Source organism: Phacochoerus africanus, chromosome 11, assembly GCF_016906955.1.
Source record: "Phacochoerus africanus isolate WHEZ1 chromosome 11, ROS_Pafr_v1, whole genome shotgun sequence".
NCBI lineage: Eukaryota > Metazoa > Chordata > Mammalia > Artiodactyla > Suidae > Phacochoerus > Phacochoerus africanus.
Genome location: NC_062554.1, coordinates 65,331,013 through 65,345,483, shown reverse-complemented (window position 1 = coordinate 65,345,483; position 14,471 = coordinate 65,331,013). Strand labels below are relative to the sequence as shown.

The window sequence follows — 14,471 nt, the reverse complement described above, 5'->3', positions numbered from 1 at the left end:
CAGACTGCAGAGAGACCCTCCCTACGGCTTCTAGATCCACCCCCTTCTGGCTTAGACCCCTAGAGTTGCACAAGGGGCTGGAGGATCAGATACTATGTGTGTGGGGGGGCGGGGGAGGGGGGTAGATGGCACATCCGGGCTTCGCCGTCCACTTCTGTCTCTGCACTGCCTCCTCCCACCCACCCCCGCCCCTCCCCCAGAAAGGCCTTTACAAACAGGGCTCCTTCTAAGAGGAAGCCTAGGCTTGTGTATACAGGGCTTTCCAAGCACACAAGATGGCACCAGATCCGTGCACGGGACTGAGGTGTTTTTAAGTAGTCCGGGTCCCTTAGGGGTACAGCCAGCCCTAAAACGTTCTTCCCGTTATGAGAATGAGGGACTGACCACTGGAACCTGTGAGCACCATGCAGGGCTCAAGCTGGTATCTGTTGGAGACTCACCTCTCAGATCCATTCTGGGAAGACTTTGGGGTTGTCTCCTTGAGGAGTGAGGGAAATGGGGAGTCAGCGGCAAACCTCGTGGCTGTACCTTGTGGTGCTAAGGCGGCTGCTCAAGATCTGGATCCGGTGGCCTGGCTCCGGGCGCCACTCCCCTCCCTGCTCGCCATAGGCCGCCTCCTCTGAATCCCTCTCTGGGAAGTTCCCTCCTCTTGTCTTCGTTTCCCAGTCTGGAAAACAAGAGCAGTGACGATGCCATCCCACCAGGCACCTTCCATACTCCGATCAATGCTACTGGGGTAGGTAGTATCGTGGTATTTCACACATGAGAAAACTAAGGCTCAAAGAGATTATATAACTTGTCCAAGGCCACAAGCTAGTAAGTGACTGAACCAGGTCTGATCCCCAAACCAGTGACCACAGCAGTGCATTGCCCCAGATGGAGCACATCAGCTGCCCCGCGCAATGTCAGGGGCTCAAAATGCCAAGCTTGGAAAGATGGAGACTGTGTTTCCCAACGAATGAGGATGAGGATTAGCAAGGAAAGACTGAGAAAGGCTGCTGACATGAAATGCGCAGGCAGCATTCTAAATGTACATCCCGAGAAAGTTCCCTTCTGGCTCTTTCACTCCATCAGCTATTCCAAGGCATTGTTGAGCATTGAACACCGATTATGTGTATGACATGGTCCCGGACGTGGAGTTCCTGCCCTCCAGCAGCAGCGATCTTGGGAGGGAGACTGGACTGAATCTGCTGTTATGATTTGATGAAGGTGTCAGGCAGGTTTCTAGGCAACAGTTCTCAAACATCACTTTGAAGGAAGAGGGAGACCAGGCAGGCAGAGGAGGATGACCCCAGGCTTTGAAGCAAGAGCTTCGAATCATGATTGTCATGTGCTGATTGATCTCCGGTACATTGTTAACTCCTAAGTCTCAGGTTCCTTATTTGTTTGTTTTGTTTTGTTTTGTCTTTGCTGTTTCTAGGGCCGCTTCTGCGGCATATGGAGATTCCCTGGCTAGGGGTCTAATCTGAGCTGTAGCCACCGGCCTACACCACAGCCACAGCAACTTGGGATCTGAGCCGTGTCTGCAACCTACACCACAGCTCATGGCAACGCCGGATCCTTAACCCACTGAGCCAGGCCAGGGATCGAACCCGCAACCTCATGGTTCCTAGTCGGATTCATTAACCACTGAGCCATGATGGGAACTCCTCGGTTTCCTTATTTGTAAAGTGAACAAAATAAGGCCTCACTGTGAGATGAAGAGCTACCTAATTTACATAACTTGAGATGCATATATAAGGTGAGTAGCTGCATTATGATTTTTATTGTTGAGGGGGAGACAGGTGTTCTCAAGCCCACTTCGAGAACAGCATGTAGCAGAGAACCTAGGGAAATGGGCTGGAAGTGTAGGCAGGCAGATCAAGAAAGAACTCACGTGCCTTGCTGAGGACTCTGAACTCTCTCCATATGGAAACTGCGAGCAAATTAAGTGTTTTAAGTGGAGAAGCCCCATGATCGGATTTGTGCCATTGGAACATGGGATAGTTTCTCCTCAGAGGAAAATGAAGTGAAGTCAAATCACCAAGGCATCATCGAAGATCAGAAAGAACTCGAGATTCTGCTACGGTGCAGTGGGTTAGGGATCTGGCGTTGCCACCATGGGTCGAAGATGCGGCTCCAGTTTGATCCCTGGCCCAGGGAACTAACATGTGCCACGCACGTGGCCGAAGAAAGGAAGCAACAACAACAGAAGGAACTCCATCTGGGGTTGGAATCCTCTGAAAAACATGCAGCCCTTCAGGCCTCTTTGGAGAAGGTCCACACAAAGTGCTAGGAGAATAGATCCCTCCCTTCCATCGCTTCCTTTCCTCCAGAATTTCTTTCTAATGATTTCTTGCATTTACATTGAGCTTTCTGGCCCACAGAGACCCTGCACGGGAGGTGGGATACCCTTGGCCTTTTCCAGTCTTCGTCTTGCAGAAGAAGAAACCAGGAACTGGAAACCCTGTTGAAACTGTGACAGTATTAAGGGCCTGAACCCAGCCTAAACCCAGATTGGGACTTGAACCCAGTGCTGGGACTCAAACCCAGCCTAAACCCAGATTGGAACTTGAACCCAAGGTTTTAAATTAGAATCACTCATCCTGTGTCTGGACTCACTGAGGTTCAGGTTCTTCATGTCTCTGCACAGAACGATTCAGCAAGAGACAAAGTGATAGCAAGAAAGAGATTTATTAAGATAGGATGCTTGTGAGAGATGCAAGCGGGCAGGCACGGAAGCTCTGCCCCAAGGATCCAGTGGGCTATAGTTTTATCCAGTGGGGGTTGGAAAAGCCTGCCTCTTCCTTTCTGGGAGTACCAGCTGCTCCCTGGTATCTGGTAAGATGCATATTCAAATCCGCAGAAGGCTGGTCCTCAAACTCTTGCCCTTGGTCTGAATCTGAATGCAGCCCTCACCCCATCCCCCAGCCTGAGGCAATTCTCAAGTCTCCACTAATGAAGCAAAGCTGCCTTGTTCTGGTGGCTTTTCTGAGCAATCTATTTACTTACAGGGTTATCCCACTGTCCCCTAAGTTTCCCTCGTTATCTGTGGTCCTTTATAGGGGCTTCTAAAACTACCTGCATCTGCTCCATCCCTATCACTGTGACTAGCCTTTGGTGGCTCAGCTAAGAAGTGATGGGAAGGAAGGAAAGGAAATTCTAACCCAGTTGGGCAGGGGCGAGGGTGGGTTGGGGGGAGTGCCAAACACCCCCTGCCCCTGCCGTTCTAAGCTCTGCCCTAAGAGACGGCATCCCTGCCCCCAGATCACTGCAGAACAGGATCAAAGCCTCCAGAGAACTGGAGACGAGGCCACCAGGTGAGATCAAAGAGCTGAGGGGGCAGGTGCATTCTGACCCTGAAGGAGACAGACCTCATTCAGGGTCAGAAAGAGGCAACCGCAGAAGTGAAAGCAGGAGGTAGGGCCTGGGCAAGAGCTGAAGAGGCGGGCACATCAAAGGACCCATAAAAGGACCCAGGTGGGCTGGGCCACTGTATTTCCATTTCCTCAGTTTCCCAGGGCTGCTGTAACAAAACACGGCACACCGGTTGCTTCAAACAGCAGAAATTGCCTCATGATCTTGGAAAGTCTATCATCTCACGAGTCTGGAAGTCTGAAATCCAGCGCAGGGAGAACCCCGTTTGCCTCTTCTTAGCTCCTGGTGGGTGCCGGCAATCCTTGGTGTTCCCAGGCTTGTGACAGTGTAACTCCAGCCTCTGTCTCTGTCTTCTGTGCCCTGTGTGTCCAGATGTCTCTCCTCCTGTAAGGACACCAGTCATTGGATTAGGGCCATCCTGACCCTGTATGGCCACATTTTAATTTGATAACATTTGTAAAGGCCCTATTCCCAAAAAAGCCACACGGATCCCAGGGATTAGGACTTCAACGAGGTCCTATGTACAGCACAGGGAGCTATATCCAGTCTCTTGGGATAGACCAGGATGGAAAATAATATAAGAAAGGGAATGTATATAAATGCATAACTGGGTCATTTTGCTGTACAGCAGAAATTGGAACTACTTTGCAAATCAGCTACACTTTAATTTTTAAAAATTGTTTGAAAAAAAAGAAATAAATTTTTTTTTGGTTTTTTAGGGGGGGGGAGGGGGCCATACCCGCAGCATACGGAGGTTCCCAGCATAGCGAGAAACCCTCTCTGGGAAAGGGTGACAGGCCCGCTGGCTGCAAGGGCACCATGTCTCTAGAATGCCCTGTGTTGCGTCCTTGTAGAGCCGGCATTCTCCCTTGGGATGTGATGCTTTCGTGATTTAAACTACAGGCTCTTTTCCCAAAAATTCCAGTTCATTTGTGTGCCTGCTTCAAAGAACCCCCAGAGCCAGTGCTCCTGAAGCAGAGCACTGAGAAACCACCGTCTGCAGCCCAGTGGCCAGAGTGTCCCTCTTTCCAAGAGCGAGGGAACCCCTTTCAGACTATGTGTAAGTTGGTGTTTCACACCGGATGAACTTCCTGCAAATCTACCCAGCATGCTCTGGGTCAGCCTGAGCCCCTGCACATGTACACACTCACACACACACACACTCTCACCTCACACTTCCACATACCCCTCGCTCTTACACAGACACAACTTACATGCACATAATCACGTATTTACAGTCATGTAATCACTCATGTTCACACACATGACTCACGCCTCACTCTCCTGCTTCACACACACCTCATGCCCTCACAACAGAGCTCACAGATGTACCTTAAGATCTTACGCACCTCAGGAGTTCCCATCATAGCGCAGTGGAAATGAATCCGATTAGGAACCATGAGGTTGTGGGTTTGATCCCTGGCCTTGCTCAGTGGGTTAAGGATCCGACATTGCCGGGAGCTGTGGTGTAGGCCGCAGATGCAGCTCGGATCTGGCGTTGCTGCAGCTGTGGTGTAGGCCCGAAGCTATAGCTCCTATTGGACCCCCAGCTTGGGAACCTCCCTACGCCATGGGTGAGGCCCTAGAAAAGACCAAAAAAACCTTACACACTTCAAATACACCTCACACATGCACCCATTTGGATACACACCTCATACCTGGGCACATACCTGTTCACGCATGTATTTATGCTCTTACACGTACCTTACACTATTTACACGCTGGTGCTCACACAGGGAACAGGTGACCAGGCTCAGAATCCCTTTAAGGTGGGTGATGAGTTGCAGTCTCCCCAGTGCAGGAGCCTCTGCTGCTTTGATGTCCACACTGCCGGCCCCTCCAGAACCCAATGCCAGGATTGGCAGGTTGGCTGTAAAAGTTAGAGGGACCTTTGCACCCTTGTTTCCCCAGGAGCTTGGGAAAGACTAGGATCCAATTGTTTTACAGATGAAGGACCCGAGATCCAAAGGAGTCCTGTGACTTCCCCAAGCTGCCCCCAGCTCCGAAAAAGGGGAACTGGATCTTTTCCGTTTATTTTCCTGGGCTCAGCCTCTGGTCCGAGCCTGGCACACAGCCAGCACTTGATAAACAAGGGCTGCAGGAATGAGTGGATGCTTCCTTTAGGGAAAGAATGGGGGGAAGATGCTGGCGCCCCAGTCCCAGTTCCTAATTTAGCCAGACTGGATTCTCCTGATTCCTGAGACCGTTTTCTGCAAAAATTCCCAGCCACCTACCCCCTCCAAAGAGGAGATATCTGGCAGGTGACTCAGAAGGTCAATGGGGTGAGGGACCAGAAGCCAGGCAAGTGTCTAAAGACTTGATGCCTGAGGCGACACTTTAGAAGCGATGGGTTTTCTAGGTGGCTCAGGGAGGACTCTGTCTCCCTCAGGCTCTGGGGTCACCTTTCCCCTCCCCGCACCCAACGTTGCTGCACCACGGAGACAGGGGGCCAGTGAGGGTGACAGGGACAGTTGGTGGCCTTCTAACCCGCTTGGACTCCAGTGGCGCTGTCTAGGCTCCAGTCTTGGTCAGCCATGGGAGGTGCTGTGCCAGCAGGGCCAGGGACCCCTAAAGCCACATTTACTGTCTCCTGAGGGTGGCCTGCCCTGCTCCCCCTTATCTGAAGGACCAGGAGGAGGATTTTAGGGTACTGGGCCTCCCATTCAACAGAAAATTGGCCATGGTCCTAATCTCGGTTTAGCAATACACATTCTTTTTTTTTTTTCCTTTTTTCTCTTTATGTCTGCACCCTGCTAGGGGTCTAATCAGAGCTGCAGTTGCCAGCCTACACCACAGCCACAGCAACGTGGGATCCGAGCTGCGTCTGCGACCTACACCACAGCTCACAGCAACACTGGATCCTCAACCCACTGAGAGAGGCCAGAGATCGAACCCACATCCTCATGGATAACCCACTGAGCCACAATGGGAGCTCCAGTAATTCACATTCTTAAAAACTAACATTTAGAAGGGAATGCTAATTCCAAATCTTTTTCCCAGGCTCCCCACTCCAGATCCAGGGTCCCCATCTGTAGAAGAAGGGGACTGGATTGGAACTGCCCTTCCAGCGTGGTTTTACTCTACCTCAGACCACCTGGGGGAAGCCGGCCCAAACCTGGGTGGGAAAAGACCACCTCATTGCTCTCCAACCCACCCTCCAGGTCACTGATCGATTCCCCTGCCCTTCCAGAAGCATTCTCTTCTACAAGTCTGCCTACACTGTTACAGACCCTAAACACCTTCCCTCAGCTTCCCCTGGTCTTTCAGGTGAATCCCAGCTTCCATCTTTTTTTTTTTTAATAGCATTCTGTCGTTTTACTTATTTATTTATCTGCTTTTTAGGGCCACACCTGCAGCATATGGAAGTTCCCACACTAGGGGTCAAATCAGAGCAATAGCTGCCAGCCTATACCACAGCCACAGCAACCAGGGATCTGAGCCGCATCTGCAGCCTACACCCCAGCCAGAGCAATGCAGGATCCAAGCCATGTGTGCCACTTACACCACAGCTCATAGCAATGCTGGATCCTTAACCCACTGAGCAAGGCCAGGGATCGAACTCACATCCTCATGGATCCTAGTAAGGTTCGTTAACCGCTGAGCCACAGCGGGAACTCCCCCCAGGTTCCATCTTGACCTCTAACACCATTATTCACAAAAGTTCTGTCCTTCCAGCATCCCCTCCTCACATCTGTCCTCTGTGGCCTGCAGGGGACCACTGAGAGCAAGCCGTTCCCTGAACTGTCCCTGCTGCTCGCCTCCCTGTCCTGGCCCAGCCTGTCCCTCCCTCCAGACTGCAGAATGCCCCATCCCTTGTGTACCTGATAAATACAAGCCCCTGTGTCCCCACCTCACGGCCATCCACACAGGTTCTCTCCAGGACCACGACGATGTCATTAACCCTTGTGGGTCCAGAGCATCCCAGTCCTGGGCATGAGGCGCCTAAATGTGTAACAAGGAACAGAATGGAATAAATGTGGAGCACACACTGAATGCAAGTCAGAAGTCCAAGAGCCCTGAGAGTCCCAGCTTTGAGAGTAAACTTGACCCTCTGAGGGCATCTGGCGGCCCCAGGGAACCAGATCCATGAAATCAGCAATACTTCAAATCCCCCTGCCTAGGGAGTGGGTTCCCTTTCCCCTCTGCCGGGGGACTCTAACAGGAGTGATAGGTCAGGATTGGGCTTTTCATGAGTTCCCTGGTAGCTCAGTGGATTAAAGATCCCGGTGTTGTTGCTGCTGTGGTATGGGGTCAGTCCCTGTCCCAGGAACATCTATATGCCATGGGTGCAGACAAAAATAAATAAATAAAGGCTAGGGCTTTTCATAAACGGTGGGCGACAGCCAGCCTATTAATCCAGGCTGGTAGTAACCGCCCTGGCACCAGAACGCACTAGAGTCATTCAGGGCCAAGAGAAATGCTAGCTCCTGCCCTCCCTTACCGAGAGCCAGGAACTGGTGACCTGGCTAAAGAATGTGCTTGGCTTGGGGTGCACATTCCAGGACCAGCTTGGGAGGCAAAGGGCTCGGGTTGCCAGTGGGAGCCAGGCACAGGCAGGGAGGCGGAACCAGACAGACCCTCCCCCCTCCCCCTCCTGGGCACACCTCCCGTGCCCTGGCCGCCCCGGTCCTGCCTGGACCTCCCTGAGGGCAGCTGTGGAGGCAGGGCCAGGAGGAAGTGGACACTCAGCCCTTTCAAGGGAGCAGCATTTAAGAGGGGTGTGAAGTACTGAGCTTTGAGTTACAGTAGCCACAGCCTGAAACCCCTGGCTGCCAGGGAGCCTTTTTTGGTTTACAAAATGTCTCTCTGTCCAGGGTCTCCTTTGACCAATAGGAGCTGAGGCCTCCAGGGGCCAGAGTTAGGTATGGAAACTCATTCTCTGACCGCCATTCTGAGGCTTATGTACCTACCACCCCCACCGCCCCACTCCCGCCTCCACTTTGTCAACATCAATAGCCTCTGTGCTCCAGAATTTAACACAAGGGCCTGATTTCACAGAGTCAATAGAGTGGGTATGAAGGGAGGTCCCGTTGTGGCTCAATGGGAATGAATCTGAGTAATATCCATGAAGACGCAGGTTCGATCCCTGGCTTCACTCAGTGGGCCAAGGATCTGGTGTTGCCGTGAGCTGTGGGGTAGGTCGCAGACAAAGTTTGGATCCCCTGTTGCTGTGGCTGTGGCACAGGCCAGCAACTGTAGCTCTGATTCAAGCCCTAGCCTGGGAACTTCCATACGCCATGGGTGTGGCCCTCAAAAGTCCCCCTCCCCCCCAAAAAAAGTGGGAGTGAAATTCTTGACCCTGTAACAATAGGGGTTTATTTTTATTTTCTTATTCTCTGTCTCATCCCATCAAGGATCTCAGACGACTTACAGCAACAACACACCAGAATTAGTGGAAGGCACTCGGGGCTTGGGTACCCAGTGGATGAACCCCATGAAAGTGTTGGCCCCAGTTGTAAGCACAGGTGACACCCTCCACTTCTCTACCCACCAGCAATGGGAGTTACACAACCTCAGAGAAAAGAACATAGAAGTGAGGGGCAGAATAAGAGGTCTGTTCATTTTGCTGTTAAGGATAGAATAAGGAGACCCTTTCCCAAAATACTGACTAGAAGCCCTCGATTTTAAATCTACACAGATATCCACCCACCCCACCTCTCGACTCTCAAAAAGAAACCTCGTCTGGCATTAAAAAGCCAACAGCGGGAGTGATTCAAAGGCCCTTCCTTCTCCTCCAACCGCAGAGCTACAGCCTGAGGCATTTTCAATGATTGCTTCCTAGCTCTGAGCTTATCTTAACTGTCCTTAGTTCCAGATCAGATCATCTGTAGCTCAGGGAGTCTGAAAAACCCCTTGCCGTCATAGCTCCCACCGTCACCACACAGACACACGCTTGGGTGTCTGCCAGAATCCAAGGGAGGGGACTTGGGAGGACCAGATCCCAGCAAAACCCAAAGCCAACGAAGAGGAAACCATCAGTCTGACAGTTTCACATCTTGTATCATCCCACAGCCAGCCCCCGAGGCACATTTCAGGTTGAGTGAACTATGATTTAGAGAGCTTCGTCTATTTAAGACTTGGGCAAAACAAGAATCCTCTCCAAGGAGGTCCCATTGTGGCTCAGCGGGTTAAGATCCTGACACAGTATCTGTGGGGATGCGGGTTCGATCCCTGGCCTTGCTCAGGGGGTTAAGGATCCGGCATCGTCACAAACTGCAGCATAGATCACATATGTGGCTTGGATCCGTACAGCTCCCATTTGACCCCTAGCCCAGGAACTTCCATATGCTACAGGAGTGGCCATTTAAAAAAAAAAAAAAAAATCCTCTTGAAGCCAAATAGTGCTAGCTGAGAGTGCTGTTTCTCAAACCAGGTCACCTGGACTCCAATCTGTCTCCATCCCTTGCCAGCTCTGTAACCCTGCGTGGACACTTACGTAATTTCTCTGTGTCTCAGTTTCCTTATCTGTGTAATGGGAATAATCGGCTCTGCTTTAAGAGTTGCGGTGAGGATTGACTTCATCCATCCAGCGACTAGCTGTTATAATAAGTGTGTTAGCTACAGAAAAGAGAATGATTCTTAACCATAAAGTTGCCAAGAGATGAGGGATAGTCATAGTCAGTTAGTGGGAGAGCAGAGCCTAGAACCCAGGGTGCGAGACTCCTGAACCAAAACATCATGCCAGCCTGGGGTGGCAGAGTGAATGGGGCTCCTGAGTGTCCTGTAGTGAGGGAATCAGTTGTCAGGTAGGCAAAAGAACAGGTGTGACAGGTTTCTAATTTGTACCTGCTTAAATATCACAGAGAAGTTATAGCAGAGTTGAGGAGTTCCCGTCATGGCACAGCGCAAATGAATCCGACTAGGAACCATGAGGTTTCGGGTTCGATCCCTGGCCTCGCTCAGTGGGTTGGGGATCCGGCGTTGCCGTGAGCTGTGGTGTCAGTCGCAGATGCGGCTGAGATCCCAAGTTGCTGTGGCTCTGGCATAGGCCTGCAGCTGCAGCTCCAATTAGACCCCTAGCCTGGGAACCTCCATATGCCATGAGTGCAGCCCTCAAAAGACCGAAAAAAAAAAAAAAAAGAGAGAGAGAGAGAGAGAAAGAGAAGTTAGAGCAGAGTTGAAACGAAACTCTGAGTTGATGTAACCAAATCTCTTTCTATCAATGAGGAAACTGCCCCTAAGAGAGAAAGTCCTTGGCCATGACCACAGGGTGAATTGTTGGTAAACAGGTAAATAAATGCTCTGGAACGCAGGACTCCTGACTCTTGTCCATCTGTGCTCCAGGCGGGAGACAGAACAAGCCCTCTGGCTTGAGGAGAAGGGCTAGTTTCTCCTTAGGTCACATTCCTCCCAGGCCTGGCCCAGGAATAACATTCAACTTTCCATTGTCATCAAGAGCTTGGGGTCTGTTTTCAGTGTTTGCAGCATAAAACTCCCCCAACTCCTTGTAAGACTGACTAAAATTTAGATTGTAAGCAGCTCGCCAGTTCCATCGGGTATTTCCAGAGACCCTTTGGGCACCACCAAACAATGTGATCCTTTGGGACCTAAGCTGTGACATCAGACTCACAGGGTTTTCTTCCCAACTCTGTTACTCCCAGCTAGGACTGGGTGGTCTCAGACATAACACTGTATCTAAGATGCTTAGAACCAGGGCTGGCTCAATAAATGTTAAATAATATACCTATTACTGTAGTTGCTCAGTACATCTTTTTTGAACGAATGAATAGCTTGCTGATTAAAAGAACAAATTGCCTAAGTAGACTCCCACTTATGGTCACAGCTTTGGGCATCCTATAAAACTTGCTAGGCTTCGTTTGGTCAGCAGAGAGCAGCATTGAGTCAAGCATCCCAATTTGCTGAGGACCTGGATGTCACAACCCTCTCTTTGCATTCCCACCTCCCAATCCTGGAGGACCACCTCTGATGTGTAGGTTCCTATCCTATCCAGGCAGTTCCACCAGCCCCTGAGAAAGGAAGGTTGGCACCTTTTAAGGCCACATTGACTGCCACCAGAGAGTGACAGTGACTGAGGGCTGTAATTCGCAATTCTGAGGAAGGGCAATATAATGGTTGAGGTCTCAGGCTAGGTGATGGTAAGCTAAGCCCTGCAGCAGCCCTTTCCCAGAGAAAAGGAAAGAGGAGCCCAGGCACCCAAATGGAGATAAATCCCAAGGCAGGAGATGCCCTAAGACCTGGGAGCCCCCCTGTAGCTCATCAGACCCAGAGAGCAGAGTACTCAGCCGGCCCCCACTACTCTCTCAGCATCTCGCCTCTCTCTCACCCCACCCCCATCCCATCCCTCAAAGCCTTTTCTCACAGTCTACACACTCTCCCCTCTCTTTAGGTTCCAGCTGACCTTCCGTGAGCCCCTCCCTCAAATCCATGAGCCAGCATAAGACCCATCCTTTCAGCCCCCCATGGCATTTTCGACCTGTCTTGAGAGCCTTCCCAATTTCTGCTTCGGATTAGATGGTAGGTTGTATATTTATCTTGTTTCCCTTACTACACTGTGAACTTCCTGAGAGCCAGGAGGTAATTCTTAGTCATCCATCAAGAGTCATCTTAGATATACTTTTTTCCAGGAGAACTGCCCCACTCCTCAACTCCCCCCGCCCCAAGCATGGCCGTGGTACCCCCTACTTGGCCTCCCACGAGTAACCTGTACTTGGCACATCGCAGCAGTCCTTACTCTGAGTCACATTAACTTTCTCTTCTGCTGGTCTGGACCCACAAAGACACACACACACACACACACACACACACACACACACAGGTTGTGAGGTGTGTAAGGACTGGAACAGATGCGGGTTCCTAATTGTTTTCCCAGTGAGGCACCTAGTAGGCTCAACAAATGGTTAATCAATAAATGGTTCATCCCAGAGCCCTTCACACAGCGATCACCACCAGCAGCCACATCCACCCCCACCCCAGTCGCCGCACCCCCAACCACCTCTGCTTACCCCTAACACTGGATGTTGAGGTGGGCAGGATTGAGATGGCTCAGCTCAGCTCAGATTCCTGGGCACATCCGAGCACATGACCCAGGAATTCCCCAATATCTGCCGGCAGCCAAATCCCCTGACGTAATCAGATTCCCTGTCAGGCATTCACTCCACAGTAGACCAGGTCTCCCTTTAAGGAATTTGAGCTTCAGCAGTTAAGATCATTTCCGAGTCGCAAGCTCTTCCGGCTCTGTGTCTGTTTGTCTGCATCCCTTGCCTGTCTGCTGTGGACAGACAACAGCCAGGTCCATTTATCACTAAAGCCCTGTCTCGCAGTTTCTCAGGGGGCCCCCAGGCTGCGTCATGACTGAAACTGAGCAGATCTGTTTTCTCTGGAGACTTTGGTTATCATGGCTTGTCCCCTAAACGGGGATTTACATTCTGGTCAAAGGAAGCTGAAGAAGGGGTGGGGAAGGTCTGAGAGGTGCAGGAGATCTATCCCTAGCCCCCTCCCCATCCCCAGCCGCCACCCTCCTCCCTGCAATCATCTGTTTAGCTGGGAATGGAAGTAAATCACTTCAGTCTTTGAATTCCACTGCCCGTGCATTCCTTTGGTTCATAAGCATCTATTGAGCGCCTTTTTTTGTGTGCCTAGCAGTGGGCTAGGTGTTGGGGATAACCAGAAGCTCGATTAAGTCCTAAGTAATCTAGACTTCATAGGAGTCTACATTAAGCATGACACAGAATTTTATGCTCATCTGTACGAGCCTTTCATCTTATGAGAAAATGTTGATTCATCGGGCCGACTGTCTCCCATTTTGCTGGTATCAGTCTAAAAGGCCCTGTCTGGGAGTTTTCATTGTGGCTCAGTGGAAAGGAATCCATCTAGTGTCCATGAGGATGCAGGTTCGATCCCTGGTCTCGCTCAGTGGGTTAAGGATCCGGCGTGGCTGTGAGCTGTGGTGTAGGTCGCAGACGCAGCCTGGATCCCACATTGCTGTGGCTCTGATGTCGCCGGCAGCTATAGCTCCAATTCGACCCCTATCCTGGGAAATTCCATAGGCTGTGGGCGTTGCCCTAAAAAGCACAAAAATAAAATAAAATAAAAAATAAAAGGCCCTGTCTGCAGGAAGCTGCCCCAGATCGACCTCTTCCTGTCTGGCCCAGAGGTTCCCTCCTTTATATCCCCCAACAGCATTCTGTTCTCCCCCCATTATGGACACATCTTCCTCTATTAGGATTTGCTTGTTTATTTCTCACTGGACTGAGCACTCTCTGAGGGCAGAGACCGCGTCCATCCTATCCCCATCATATCCATAGGCCAGCACCTAGTGGGCACCAGTATTTGTAGAATGACTAAGTGATTGGTAAAAGGCCATCAAAGGGGTTGGTGTCCATCAGGACTAAAATTCGTGTCTCAACACTCAGCCCTGTGCTTGCTCTTTATTACCCATGCTTCCTCTTGACAGCCCTAATCTATCTGGATGGCCCCAGCTACCTGGACCCTAGGAATGATGTAGATCTAATTGGGGAAAGGAGACAGGTGATCAGGGGAACTGTCCCCTGGGCCTCATTCTCTTTTCACGGGTAACCCAGAGCCAGAGGGGAGGCTGGCGGAGAGAAGAGTGCCAAACTGGCTACCACCTCCTATGACCTTCAAGATTTGGGGAAAGAGATTGGTTTCCTGCATAAGTGTGTCCTCTTCTGCCACAAAGAAAGCAAAGGGCCCCATTCTCCATCCCTAACTCACAATAGAAAGGATCAAAGGATCAGTGGAAGTAGGAAAGTAGGCAGATGCTAAATGCAAAATTCAGTCCCTGGGGATCTGGTCCTTCTTGATCCTCAGGGCATCCTGAATTCACAGCTGGAGGCACCATCCTGCTGGTGCCTGTGAATCCCATCTCTGCCAGTTTCTTACCAGTTGTGTGGTCTTGGACAGAATAATACCTCCTTCATAGGAGTGGGCAACCATGAAGCCTCAAGGAGAAATGTTCCTTTCTCCCCACACTCTCCACATTTAAAGGAAGAAGGGGAGCCTACAGATATTCTCATTTCACTCTAAATGACACTCAGAATGGGGATTCTGGACCTGGGGATTCTGCCCTAGGTCTTAAAAACCAAGCCACACCTCATGATCTACCTGGCTCCAAAACCACAGAAAGAAAAACT

At 50.9% G+C, this 14,471-nt stretch overlaps 1 long non-coding RNA gene across 1 annotated transcript; it reads right to left on the bottom strand.

Moving 5' to 3' along the window:
* Positions 1–2,750: 2,750 nt before the first annotated feature.
* LOC125110963 (uncharacterized) lies at positions 2,751–12,629 on the bottom strand. The gene is made up of 4 exons (XR_007130779.1): positions 12,321–12,629; positions 7,179–7,299; positions 5,062–5,227; positions 2,751–3,741 (listed from the first exon to the last, which is right to left on the bottom strand). It is a non-coding gene; the product is annotated as an uncharacterized LOC125110963 (long non-coding RNA).
* Positions 12,630–14,471: the final 1,842 nt, after the last annotated feature.